Below are 14,586 nucleotides of genomic sequence, written 5' to 3'. Positions count from 1 at the left end.
TGCATCTACCTGGCCCCCCAAAAAAAGAGGGTTACTTAACTGGCGAGCGGAGAGAATAATAGCCGCACTAGTGTAGTATGGGTACGGTGGTCGATCAAGAGATGCGAGCAATCTCCCTGTTGTTGAGGATTCGATTCACATAGAGCAGGGCACAAGTGTAACTGCGTCAGTACGAAGGGCCTCTCCTCCTAGACTCATTGTTATTGTAAAGTACTTAACTTGGCACATTCACACAAAAGGGCGACTACAAAAACCAACTTTTTTTCTCTTTCTCTTTTAGAAGTGCCCTACCCACCCCATTAAAAATGTGTTTTTAAAAAGGGTGTCAGGGTATTATGTGTGAAAAGAAAGTGTCCCTTCTTGGTGAGTGGTAAGAAGCTCTTTTTGTGAAGTAGAAGGTCTTTAAGAATGGTGATGGTCAAGATTTGCGCCGGCGCCATCCAACAGTGCTCCCTAAATAAACAACAACAATAGAGTGGCACGGCTCGAAGGGCTCCTATAGAAAGAGACTAGACTCAGACTTGTTGGGCCCAAATAGATATCTAGAACATCAAGGGGACACGAAAGAAAACATCACCACAACTGAATGTATTTTCCATATTATTCTATTCATTTTCTTTTCTTTTCTTTTAGGAAGGGGTAAAGAAGAAAAAGGGTCTATGAAAAGTTCTTAGGGAAAAACTATCCTTAGCCTTTAAGGGCAATAGATCCCTCTGAAACACTCATTCTGCCATTAAACTCTGCCTTCATATCTCGCTCACACATTAGACCAACGTTTCTTAACCTGTGGTAAGGTGGTACGCGAGTTACTGGTTGGTGGTACGCGAAAAATTATCAATAATGGCGGACATAAAAAAATTAAATCATTAAAATATCATAGAAACGTATTTTACTATAATTCATAAACATTATTTTAATTAACAATATTATACAGTAAAGTTATTAATACGTACAGCATTAAGGTTAGTTCTGTCTCAAGATATACGAGAAAATATAATAGCACATTTATCAAGGATTAAAATTGTCTTTCATGGAGTATTTTCCCAAAACCTGAAAGCACAAATGACAGTTGGATTTCAAATCCCTTCTATAAAGAAAATTTAGGAAAAGCTACATCACTATCCAATAAAAGATAAAGAAAATTTAATAGAATTATCATGTGACAGAACTTAAATGATAACTTTGTAAAGAGCTGCTTAAAGAGACTGATTGTAATGAGTAAGCTCTATCCAAGCAACATTAAATTTAATTGGTACTTACAGGTAGTTGAATGCTTAAAAGAAATTAATTTAGAAGACTTGGGCACAAATATAATAATCCTAAAGAAGAACTTTGTAAATTAATTAATAATTTTAAAGAGAAAAATATGTACGCAATTTTTAAAAAAAGTTTTAAAACTAAGATCTTACACTTTACAAAGTTTATAAAGTGAACTTGAACTCCTTTGTAACAGATACATTGGTATCTCTATAACAAATAAAGATGATAATAATAATAATAAAATAACACATTCGGAATAACACATATCACGAAATATAATCATTTTTACGAAGTGGTACAATTCAGCACGATGTACTAACCAAGAGGTCTAAGCGAGCCAAAAAAAGGTTGGGAAACGCTGCATTAGATAGTCCAGTTATCATATGGAATTTCCACCGTTTCCTATTTCACATTAAAGTTGGTATTTTGGCCAACTCCAGCAAGAGCAGATGAACTACTCCTTCCATGATTCACTTTTGCTTAAACTTCTTTATGACTTTCCTGAGCTATCATCCAGAGTGCACCAGACCCAGTCATCAACCATAGTTTATTAAAAACTCCTATTTTAGAGAAAAATTTAGCCTGGAACATTCCACCATAATATTTTGATAATAAATAATGTAATAAGCGATCAGGAGAAAGCCCCCCCTACCCTGAAGGTCAGCGTGCATGATGGGTCATGCAGCCACATGCCTTTCATTGCTTATCCACACTTTCTGATAACACTTCCTGCTAGTTGATAAGCGCCTGATTACATCTCTATTTTTTTTTTTTTTTTAATTTGAGATAAGCAATCTTTGCCGAGAGATCTTTTTCTTTTGTTTATTATTTTAATTGCATTTTTTATATTTATTTATAAAACTGTAAAAATGTTTTTTGCGGATTTCCCCCACGCTGACCGCAGTACAGTCGACCTTCGCAAAGGATATTTTATTTGTGGCGACGGTTTGAATGGATTATTTCAGTATAAAATTATATTTAGATTTCCGTTTCTCCTCTATTTAGTGGTTTTCCGGTTCGAAATGAGAATATGAGACTGAGCGGGGGGGTCAAGTTTGCCCTCTTGAGGACACGAGCTACTCTCTCAAGGATCTCTGAAGTACTTCCTGTTTGACACACTCGCATGACTCCCTCTTACGCAGATAGTACTCAGCAGATAACTAATCAGTGGAGCGAGTTCTCCATGCCAACAGCATGAATGTTGGCATGATTGTTAGGCACGATTGAATCGCGTAAGGTCTTAAGTAAGTGTTACGATGTGCATATTTATTGTGATGAATGTGGTAGGCTAAATCTCTGAGTGTAAAGAATAATTCGGCTCTATGACGCATAAATACCTAAATTACATGCGGCTGTATGATAGAATTTCAATGCCAAACAATAAAGAAGATGAGTACGGTAGAGTTTTTCTCTATTTTGCTCGATGTCAGTAAAAATGCTCATCTTTATTCTCTTTGTAAGAGTACGTCACTTCCGTTTTGGAGAAATTCGAACGGAAGTCTCATTCGTATAAGTTGTAATACTTGAACGCAGTCGAGTTTTAGTTCAAAATATTTAATGTGAGACAAAATTTCCAAAATTTGAAAAAAAAACCACACTAACGATGTCCGGAAATGGTACTTATCAACTGATTTCGCAATACTTTGAGCCTTTCTCGATCAGCTCTCCGACGATTTTACTTCAACTTCCTCCAACTGATTACAAACATTTATTTCAAACCTTTTTTCCCCCGTATTGTGATTAAGGATACTTCCGGGAATGGACATTGTGTAGATTCCTTCTAACGTGCCATTTTAGTGATATGTGCGGTTCTATCACTTGTTCACTGTTTAGAAGGGTTAAACATGTAGCTTAAATATCTATTCCGGAAGAATCTCTTTACTCTTGAATTGCTTCCGTTTTTAAGATTTCCTTGAAAATGGCTGCTAGAATTTTCCGTAAACTTCGACTTTTACAACATACACTTGCGATTTAAATATTTCCTTTAATCGTCTTCATAGTAAAAATGCGTTTAGCGATTGGGGCATTCTAAACCTGTATGGGTTCATTTCATTGCAAACTACGGTTTTACAGACTTCAATATTGGTGTGAACGGAAATGATTAAAAAAAGAAGTATCTGAAGAATTGCAGCAAGCCACACACTATATTTTGTTCTAAACTTCGCATAAACTAAATTATAAAACTTTTATTTGAATCGATAGTTTTCTTATCGATCATTTAGCCTGATAAATCTTCTTTTTTTTTAGAATTGAGGAGCGGGTGGTAAACAAAAAAATTGTCTTAAATAAACTTCCATTGTATCGACCGACGTTTCGGCACATCTATTGGACAAACAGCTCTCACCACAGACAAGGACACAAAAGAAACCAATTCGACCCTGAAGAAGATCGATTAATTTGCCGAAACCTCGCTAGAAAAATTTATTTAAACAATTTTTTACCTTTTACCGCTCCTCAATGCTATAAAGAATAATTATATTTATTTGAACTATTGATGGGGACCCCCCCGTAGGCTTCGCTCAAAAGGGCGGAGCACAGTTTTTTTACAAAAGCGGAAGTTTGAATAAAACGTTTCAAGTTGGCATCTTGATAATGTAACAAAGGGAAGGTTATGTTCGCACAGGTTAGCTCTTAAAATTTATTATATTTCACTGGCATGAATGTACAGCACAAACTATGAACGAACATACAACAGTTTTGCCAACCTTGTTCTATAAATTGTTAATGTTTATACAAGCACAGTGCTTGCCCCTGTTCAGTGAGGACGGGGGGTCTCGGTATGTTAAGAAAACAGTGAACTAGCAGTGAGAGAATTTCCGTTCTCAGAAACCTAATGAGTTGTCGGTGTTGTTTTTTAATAAGTATAATAAAACCATTTAATACAGTTAGCTAGGTTAGTAGACAAAACAAAATATATAATCGAGAAAACGTATACGCAACCGTGTACACACGAACATATTATAATGACGTAGAGAGACAATATACAAGTAGCCGTGGCAATCTACCAGCTCATTCTTGTATAAAAGCATGCTCTCTCCCACTAAAATCTTAATTATAGTTGATTTATTTGGATGTGCAAGTTAATATTGAGCTCATATGTATTCTAGTGTGGACATGTTCACCATTATTATTCTTACAATGTGTTAATTGTAAATTAAATTATGAAATTTATCTTAAATTAAACTTACAATGGAATGTTATTTTATGTTCGTAAAGATTTCCTGTTTTTGGTTTAACTAGAAGTAAACTTTTTAAAGTGTTCAGAGTTCGAAAACACTTGTGAAATACTAACATGTCTTTTTGAAATGATTTATCATTTTCATTGGTTTCGACTATACCCTCACAATCGATAGTGACACATTTAAAATCTTGACCCCAAGATTAAAGTTTCTACGAGTTAAAATCGATTTTTATCCAGTATTGGAGAAAATTAAATTTCTTAAAACTACGATAAGAAAAAGTCATGAGAGTATACACTAGAGATTTTAACCGCGTAAAATAAAAGTGAAAAAAAAAATAATAAACAAAAATATTTATTGGAAAATAATGTTGGCAACAATGTCAAAAAACTATATTAAATAAATTCTAAGCGCCTTGCATGTTTAATATAAGTGAATAAATGGTCCGTTACAAAAGGATAAAAACAGGGCCGCCAATCTATAAACTACACCACAGTAGTATCGTACTAATGGGAGTAACGGTGAGAGGGGGTGCCCAAATTTTTATATTCTTTTAAAACATATTCTACATTCTTTGGCTAATGGTCAACTCTCTGATATAACCTTACCCTATTACCTACTCCGTCATTCTGCTTCGGAATTTTAATTATTATTGTACCTATGGCTTTTTAAAGAAAGGCTACAATATGAACATACAAACGGGCCATTATTTGTGAGACCACATTTCTGATTCAAAGGATCTGAAAACATAAGCTTTACTCGTAAATAAGGGCAATTTTAGGACATACATAACCAATTCATGACCAGCTCCTGTAACAGTCCGAACTACTGTTGCAAATTCTAGAGTTTTAACCTCTGAAAGTTTAAGGAAACGACGACCTGATGACAACTCATAGCTCTTAATTCTTTTCCCTCCACAAATCCTTGCTTCATTTCAAAGATATCTTCCAATACAAGTCCGGGGCTGATGGACGAGGTACCCTCTGGCTGACGACGTGCCCGCGAAATACCAGAAATATCCCTCGGGCACTACTTTCTTGTTTCTGACGTGTATGTAAACATTCATATAGAAATCCTAATGATGACTTGATCGCAGTTCAATCGATTGGTGGGAATCTAATGCATCAATAATATCGACAATAAGATCGATCTTGGAAAGGAAGGTTTGCAGATTAGCACGATGAGCTAACACCAAAAAAATGATTTGAAGTTTTCACTTTATTTAATTATTTCATTAAGAGTATTGTGAGACAGTGCTCTCACTCCAGAAAGAGGTAGTGATGTAATCGTGCTGATTATCTTAAGCTTTGAAACAGCTGTAACTAACAAAACAAGGACAAACACCAGAATTCAGAAATGTTTTAAATACAAAACTAAAAAAAAGGGCGGTCGTTTCATAGCAAACCTTTTGGGACTAGAAATGTTCTATCGTCTTTTTGCTTTTTTCTTTGAATATTATTATGCAGTTATGAGCAGGCAGGCCTTTTAGTTCGAAAGAAAAAAATGCATTCTTTACCCCCACAAAATAGCTCAAAAAAAAAAAAAAAGAAGCAAGATTATTGGTCATTATTCTTCTTCTTGGCGAAATTGCAGAGGGTTGGAACTCCGCCCACATATATATATATATACCTTGGTCGTAAAGAATCGGCTGTCAAACTAAGACACAAAGGTTCCTACAGGGACCGCTCGCTCCAAGGCAGTTTTTGTGGGGATACGGTTACACGATGCTGTTTCTCAGTGGGGTATCTCCCGCCAGCTACCTACTAGATCTGCAGGTATCTATCTGCTATAGATATCATTTTTAATCGTCATTTGCGTGCTTCGACTTTAAACTATTATTTACTGCAAGATAAAAGAAAGCCTTTATAATCGGGGGCAGATTTGCTAACTTGTGTGTAGCTTGATTTGTGTATCCTCGCTAAAAATTAGAACTATTAGTATTTTAGAGATAAGTATTGTAAACCCAAATTTTTATTCAATTTCTTAAGATGAAAAACTATATTTGCAGTTTAATTTCTAAACAAATTAATAATGTGTAGTTTATTCTTTCATATTCTTCTGTAGCTAAAAAATTCATAATTTAAATAAATTTGGTTATTACTTTCGTTTCTCAAAAGTAATAGAAAATAGAAAAAGTGTAAAGCATAGATCTTCCATTTTATTATGGGCCAAAGAGGGCGTGTTGTGACATACAATGGAGGGTAGGCGTGGTTTAATAAACAGTTCTCGCTTCTGATTGGCAAATTCAATCAACCTACTTTTCACACTTCCATTCTTCACTGTGGTTGGCCAATACTTTATTAGTAATTATTTTAATGAAAAATTAAAGTTTATTTTTTTTTTTACTAATTTTCCCTCCCTGAGGTATTTGATGAAGTGTCCAATTATGCAATAAAAATATTTCTCAATAAAAACATAAAAAATAAAGTAATTAGCGATTTTTAAAGATTTAATGATAAACAGTTTGATACCTCCAATAACAATAAAATCAATCAAAGTTAAATGGTGTGCTACTCTTTACTGAACAAATATTTTTTAGATGAAAATAGCCCAGCATAATGGAGTCTGTGACATCTAATAAATTGTAAACAATATTAATGAAAAGTTAATGCAGTAAAATTACTTAAGTGATATCAATGAAGTATTAATGACACTTGGGCGTTTAATCAAACCTTAAACTGTAAGTTTTTATTAAGAAGATGCAATAGTTATGAAATAAATAATTCTACATCTCATTGTAAACATTTCTTCTGTCTCCAATCTAATGCTTCTACAAAACTCATCATGGTAAATTGTTGCATGAATTGACTATTCTATTTCCTTGCATTTGAAAAGGCATCTGGTCATTGCATATAGAGCTAAGGCATTTGATAAGGCATCTGGACATTGCATATACAGCTAAGGCATTTGATAAGGCATCTAGACATTTCATATAGAGCTAAGGCATTTCATAAGGCATCTAGACATTGCATGTAGAGCTAAGGCATTTGATAAGGCATCTGGACATTGCATATAGAGCTAAGGCATTGCATATAGAGCCTAACTAATAATAATGCGCTTTATGTTTGAATTTTAATGGAATGATTGGACGTAATAACTAGAATTTAGGCAATTTTTTTGAATTTTAAGAAATAACTTGGCTTTAGATCTAAAATGGTAGTTCACTTACAGATTTTGAAGAGTCTTTGAATGGAATAGAATAGAAATACAAGCGAGTGAGTCAGTCTGGTGTGGAATGTATTTTATAAAAGCCATCTTAATGCGCTCCATAGATCCTGATGTATATCCCTGGGGATATTGTTTGATCGTGTTGTTGTGTATGGTGTCCAGTGGGCTGGCGTGGTGTGTGACACAGGTGCTAGGGGCGCCACTGTTTCTCCTCTACAATCTTACATATCTTTATATCCATAGTGACACACACTCCCATACAGACACACACTAAACGTGTATAAACTAATTTTAGAGGCAGACTAAACTGGCGCTGGCCTGACATGGTTTGTACTCCATTCTCCTCCTCTTCTTCACCTCCTCCTCATCCCCAGCTCATCGCATGGGTACACCCTTACAGATATACAAACACTTAGCGCTGCAATAGGAGAGACCAGTACCATGACGCACTCTACTCGCACGTCTGTAGCTGGGAAAACTATCGATTTTATCGAACTATTTGAATTTATACAATCTCTTACTATTTAGCTCGAGTAAAATTGTCTGCGCCGAAATTGCGAATATTAGAGTCAAATTTATAATTCTTATCAACATGTAGACAGACGGAAATGTATCCTCACAGGAAACCTTCCCCTACCTCTCACCCATAACTAATCTTCCTTTTTAAAAAAAGCGAAGTTACAGAAAAGCTTAGGAGCCATTTTTCGATGACGTGAACAATTCAAAAAAGGAATTTGGTGACGGCATCTCCTTCAGGCTCGAGTTACAGGTAAATTCAACCCTATTCAACAGTACACAAGAGATAGGTTTGAGCTACAGACGCACAAACTGGCCAGTACCCGAACAATCGACCTCTTGAACTCATAGCTCTTTTTGATGATCAACCTTCGTCCCCTATATCAAGTTAATCATCCACCCAGGTCGGCGGTGTAGCTCTCGGGTTCGTTCCCACGTACCAGTCTCAAGAACAACACCCCCTATTGGGCGCCCCATACCCACCGGGCAGGTAACATAGTTGGGACCACAGGTGTCACAGATACCTGGATAATACACCCCCTACAATCAATAACCGTACATCTCACCACGGCCTACCAATAGGCCTATAGTAATTATCACTACGTATTTCTTATTCAGATAGAAATTATTAATGGTTTGACATTTTGTTCGCACATATATAACTCAGATTTCTCAGATAGACTAAGAATTACCACCTGAATTTTCATTTTTGATTTTCACTTTTCCGAGATTTCCTCAAAATCGAGCTGAACTCCTTTAAACTACTTACTTGGAACTTATAAGTTTTCCTTGAACATCGTAAAAGTTGATTTCCGGCGAAATAGGTGTTTCTGCCGAAATACTACGACTTCCTTAGTTCCGACATTGTGGATTTATGATATTTTTGATAAAGTTGGCTGAAACCCGAAGAACGTTGGATGGTTAGATCTAAGAGATACGGCCAAAGAGTAAGACTAATAATGGTTATTTCCGTTTTAGGAACTCCTGTGGAATATAAAAGTTCGGTTACAGTTTGCCAGTCGTAAGAATTATTAGTTATTTATTGATAACTTAAGAAGTAAATTTAAAGAGTTTATGATGTGGTTACGCTCAAAGATGGTTAAAAGAGGAGATGGTAAATACCCCTGAGGATTGGCAGGTAGCCAGTTAGAAGAGATGCTGGGAGCGCATTCCGCATGAATGTCTACTGACGTGGTCAGTGAGCCGTGCTCGGAACAATAGCGCCAGGCGGAATCCAGGCGACATTAGGCCGACAGGTGATTAGTGCAGGTCTCCATCAAACTAGTCTTGCCACTGTCCAACATCAGGACTGTGAATCTGTTTGTTTTGAGACAAAAAGGGAATTCAGGGCGCAAATAAAAAACATAATTTGGTAGACATGTTAGTGTGTATAAATAAATATGGCTCGTCCACGGCCCACTAAATACGTAAACTGGTTTCCTTCGACTTCCTTTTTTGTTTTGCATTGTTTTAAATTCCCAGTTTTACTTCCGCTGACTCCAAGCAAGAGAGAGAGAGAGAGAGAGAGAGAGCGCCCTCACAGTGTCCGATTTTCATCATTCGCGAGACATTTCCTGCCACATTTTTCTTCCTGCGGTTCAGCTTCCCTCAACTAAATTGTGTACAACATGATGGGAGTAGATGCGCTTTCTTTGCAGTGTGCATGGCCAACATCATTGCACTGAAACTGCAAAAAAACATCCCCAAATCCTTGAAAAACGTTTCCTATCAAAGTGAATGGCATTACGGAGGATTTAATGAGTTTAAAGAGAATCCACTGGAGCCTTTTTCTCTGTTCACGAGAGAGGGGATCACGAGGCCAATGTCTTCTAAGACGCCCTAGTTGGGTGGTCACGAAGAGTTCTAGAAGAAAGATTTTTTGAACTAGGGGAGGATTTGCGTGCGATTGCAGATAAAGGAATTTAAAAAAAAACGAATACCCCGCACTGCCAGATCTATTAAGTACTTGTCGACTTCCTTTGGAGCTCTCTGAAATGTTCCATCTTAGATCTGTTGTACGGAAGAAGAACCTACATTTCTTTTGTGGTCATTCAAGCCATTCATCTGACTTCCTGGAGGTTGGACGAGTTACATTTCCCTCCAGAATGTCTATAACCTTCCATTCTAAAGAGCTACCTTCCCAAAATGAATTCATCTTTACAACCATTCATTTCGAAAGTATGAACCTTTATTACGATCTTCAGTTGTTTTGAATTTATTTTTCAAAAATTACTTTTTCGTTTTCAGGAAATCCCAAAACGTTTATTTCCGACGAAAACTAAAAAATGGAAAATCTACGCGCTTCCGATTCGAGCCTTTACGCGGGAGAAGAGCAAAGAAAAGTCCCTCACGCGTGAGTATAATTTTCCCACATTTTTTGTTTAATTTTGCCTAAAATGGCTCCAATAATTCCTTTAGACTTGGGGAATGTTTGCTCACATTATATATACATATATATATATATAAAGAAGTTATTTGTACACAGCATCACGTACGTACGTGCAAGTATAATAGGAGAAATGTATACTATATTGTAATTTGGGAGATGGCCAGAATACGCACGCGCGGTCCAGCCGACTATACGGAGCAAGTCTAGACCTGTTACTATTATTACCAAACCGTCACACAAACATCGTTCTCTGTCTCTCTCTAGCAAGAAAGTTATTTTGATTTTGGTTTCCTGAAAAGAAAACAAAAGAAAGTTGAGGCGATACTACGAGTATGATATGGCTCAACTGTCCTGTCCGCAGGGCGTAAGCTTCAAAGTGGAAGATGGTGGCTAAACAAATGAACGGGCATGAGTCCGTGGACAATGTTAGCCCTGGCCAGTCCAGACTAGAGAGAACTAGACGTGAGAACAGAAGTTTGTTGTGAAATGATTAAAAGTTAGGGGAGGCTGAAATCTACAGGACCAAGAACGATGATCTGTTTTACAAACGAATCCCCAGACTAAGTGGTGGTAACTGATGTCTGAATAGGAACATGTAGTTGACGAGAATTCTGCCACTTGGTTACCGCCTTCCAGATACTGGTCACAATAATTCTGGAGCCATTGACAGACCAGAGTTCATCACTGCTGTTAACAGAATGCAAAAGTCTTTAAGTCAAGTTAACCTGGGCCAACTGGATCTGAAGAACGAATTTTGTCCTTAGTGTGACGTCACTTTGTGAGACCAACTAGTGTGAACATATTATGGGCGTAATAAATATTTACATCCGGTCTGAGCAACATTTTTAACCCAAACAGCCATTTGCAATTTTCTTTTAAAGGAAAAAGTGCCCCAAAAATTCCTCCAATCGAAAAATGAGTTAGCAGTTACTCTGGGATATATTTCCAGCGTTCTTGGAACTCGTTTATCTGGAATAATATCCAGAACTAGTATGCTATAATATTTAGCCTCCCTTGTGAGACCTGCGAAGCTAATATGTATTGTGGTCTAACTCAATAACCTTTCCTTAACTTCCAAATCGCATGTTTGCTAATATTTTATTTTGAACCCAGACTGCACCCAGTGCACGCCAGTTTTACTGTAAAACCATTGGATAAAGTTTTATTTCCGGTTAGCTGTCGATTTACTTCAAACATTAGAACGCTAATAGGAGATAAAGGCGTCACGGTAGCCGAGCGGTTAAGAGACTAGACCCGGAAAGCTAAGATGTATTGTTGGTTTAGTGGGTTCGATTCCCGGTGTCTAGGTTTTAGATTTTATTTAATGGTTAATGAAAGAAATTTATAGTGCAGTATGTTTGCTAGTCGCCTTCGTCCACGACACATAATTGGTAGTTGGACGTTAAGCCCCGCCTGATTTAGCCTCCATTGTTTGCCTCTGAAAAATTTTGCCATTCAACAGAGATGTAGCGCACCAGTATCTTTTAGAAAAAGAATTCTGTTTCCCCTGAACGTGAAGGTTCTAAACGATTATTCTGGTGAAGTAGCTGATTTGTGAGGTTGTTCCAATACTCTCGATACAGCATCACCGTGCAGATAGTTCGCACTTCCGGTTTCACTACCTACAGAATCAGAATTCTAACTGACTTTAATATTAGTGACCAAAATGCATATTAGAGGCATACTTCTTCAGCTATTCACGGATACAAATCGAGCTGTAGTGTTTTAACTGATTTTACTGAATACCCTCAGTAAAGGGTTCATATCCGTTTAGCTTGTCAAGTGTTTCGTGAAATTTTAGATTAGAGGAAGAGTTCCCGGAAATAGGGGGTATTCGGGGGCTGCTTCTAGTGTGGAACAATCTCAGCCACTTCCTTCTGCAGTAGTAGTTCACGTACAAGACTAGAGGTAGTTTGGGCCAGGTTGCTCTTGACGAACCAGTCTGCAAGGAAGTTGCAAGCTACCATCTCGCACCTATTCCTCACTTAATCGCCCGCTTTATCCTCATTAAATCAGGGATAACCATGGGATCAGGTCAATCACTTAGCTTACGTTTCATCCCGAATTTCTCACATGGAGCTTCTATCAATCTTTGGTCCATTCACCATACCTCTAGGAGCGGATGCAATGTGAATTCAGGTTATTTTTTTTTACTTTATTTGTCATATTTACACCCACAACAAATGTTGCATCAAGTAAATTTGATGAAACTGGTTAAATTTTCACATGAAAGACGTGTAAGAGTCACCACCCAATGGTGGAACTCTTTTAGCGGATTGCACTCACAACAGTAGGTCCTTAGGCCACCTCCGCTTCAAGCGACGAGGAGGATTGTCTGGAAGGTGAGGAGAGGAGAGTTGTTGGACAACAGGATCAGGATGGAGATCTAGGAGGCTGTGAAAGTTGCAGTAGCGAGACTTGTATTAGGTCGGTTACAAAAGGGATGTGAAGGTCAGTGTGAATGGTAAGGTTAGAAATGTAATATTCAGTTTATTAAATCACAAATGGGTAATAAATCAGAAAAATATTTACCACTACAAGAACTATAGTGGGGGTAATTGCCCCCACTTCTAGACTTTTATTTGTTTGCCCCTTCACACACAGATCAATTTGTAAAAACTACATTTTAAACGAGACCTCCGAATTTGTACTTCCGGTGGTACTTCAATGTCGAAATACTTTAATTACAATACTTCCCCTAAAGGAGTGGGAGAACGTTAAAAAAAGGGACAAATTACTACTTAGTTGGTAAAATATATACTATCCGGTAAGCATTGCCAACTTTAAATCATAAGCAATAAAGAGGAAATAAATACCATTGCCTTCTATATAAGATGTATATCACATTCTTTTTTTTTTTTGCTGGTTCGTTTGTCTACAGGTCTGCGACTATTCCTGGGCAATATCATATAATTAGTTATTACTGAGCTAACATTACATAGAAGACTAGACAACAAGGTCTCCTTTTCAAGAACAATATATCTATAGATTCCTTCCTGCGCGTGTGGAGGAGGAGGATCTTTATCAAGATTATTTCTTGTTTAGTTTGAGTGAGGGCGCCAGTGTGGTAGTGCTGATAACTACGGCTTGTTAGCTAGTCTTAGGTACAGCACAGCATCCCTGGCTAATCTGATTTTACTCATCTCCAGTTTTCTACTCTTGTCTTTATCTTTTTCTTTATATATACATATATATATATAAACATACCAATGTCTCTAATCATGCAGGCAGTGGTACTAAAAAAAAAAGAAAAAAAAAAAAACTAGACAGAAAGTGATCAGTCGTTGTCAAGTTGGCAGACATGGGAATACTATCCCCAGTTAAAATCGTTTTTTTAACGGCTAGTTTAACATTCTTAAAATAATTTTCTCAAACACACATGCCTTCTTGATTTACTAATATACGTATATATGTATATGACAAGTTAAAGATTACAAAAAAAAAAAAACTGCGTTAATTGTTTTCATATTCAATCTTTTAAATAGCTTAAACTGATATTTAATTATATCTCAAAGTCGTGTGAGTGTTATTACATCACATTTATTGTACGTAATGCAATAATTAGTGAAACGTTTAGCAAGTTTGGATAAAACTTGTAAGAGAATAACAATCGAGTGTAAGTGATCTATTAGAATCGATAATAGCAACAGATATTTCAAGATTAATCGATTAAAGAAAAAGTTGATGAGGTTATAACAGATTTGTTGTGGTTATAAAAGTAACTTAAAGCATAAAGTCCAAAATTTGAAGATAACTGTGAGAGAAAAGTCTGGGTATTCAATTGAAAATATAAAACCACCAGGATAATATTGTAACGAAGTTGACCTGGGCGGAGAAGAAAGGCCTAGATTGTTCTAGAGGTTGAACGACCAAAGTCAGTAACAGGCCGCCACTGCATAAACAAAAGGGGCGGTATCTACTTGTGGCAGAAAAGAAAGGCCTAGATTGTTCTAGGGGTTAAGCGACTAAAGCCGGTAACAGGCCACCACTGTGTAGACAAAAGGGCCGGTCTTTATTGAACTAGAAAGGAAAGGGCTAGATTGTTCAAGGAGTTAGTGACCTGTGTAAAAGCCA

At 36.8% G+C, this 14,586-nt stretch overlaps 1 protein-coding gene across 2 annotated transcripts in view; it reads left to right on the top strand.

The window, feature by feature from the left end:
• The window catches only part of Atx-1 (Ataxin 1), a 105,436-nt gene that overhangs the window by 35,927 nt on the left and 54,923 nt on the right, over positions 1 to 14,586 (top strand). Inside the window, exon 2 of one of the 2 annotated variants that reach the window (XM_074112839.1) lies at positions 10,371 to 10,476. The exons of the other annotated variant lie outside the window; for it this stretch is intronic. The gene's annotated coding sequence lies outside the window, so the exon portion shown is untranslated. The remainder of the gene's footprint in view (positions 1 to 10,370; positions 10,477 to 14,586) is intronic. 2 annotated transcript variants of the gene reach the window in all.

The sequence above is a fragment of the Rhodnius prolixus genome, unplaced genomic scaffold (genome assembly GCF_049639745.1).
Source record: "Rhodnius prolixus isolate KJV_2025 unplaced genomic scaffold, Rpr scaffold_1, whole genome shotgun sequence".
Lineage (NCBI taxonomy): Eukaryota > Metazoa > Arthropoda > Insecta > Hemiptera > Reduviidae > Rhodnius > Rhodnius prolixus.
Note: the sequence above shows the minus strand (reverse complement) of the source record. Positions and strands in the feature narration are given on the sequence as shown.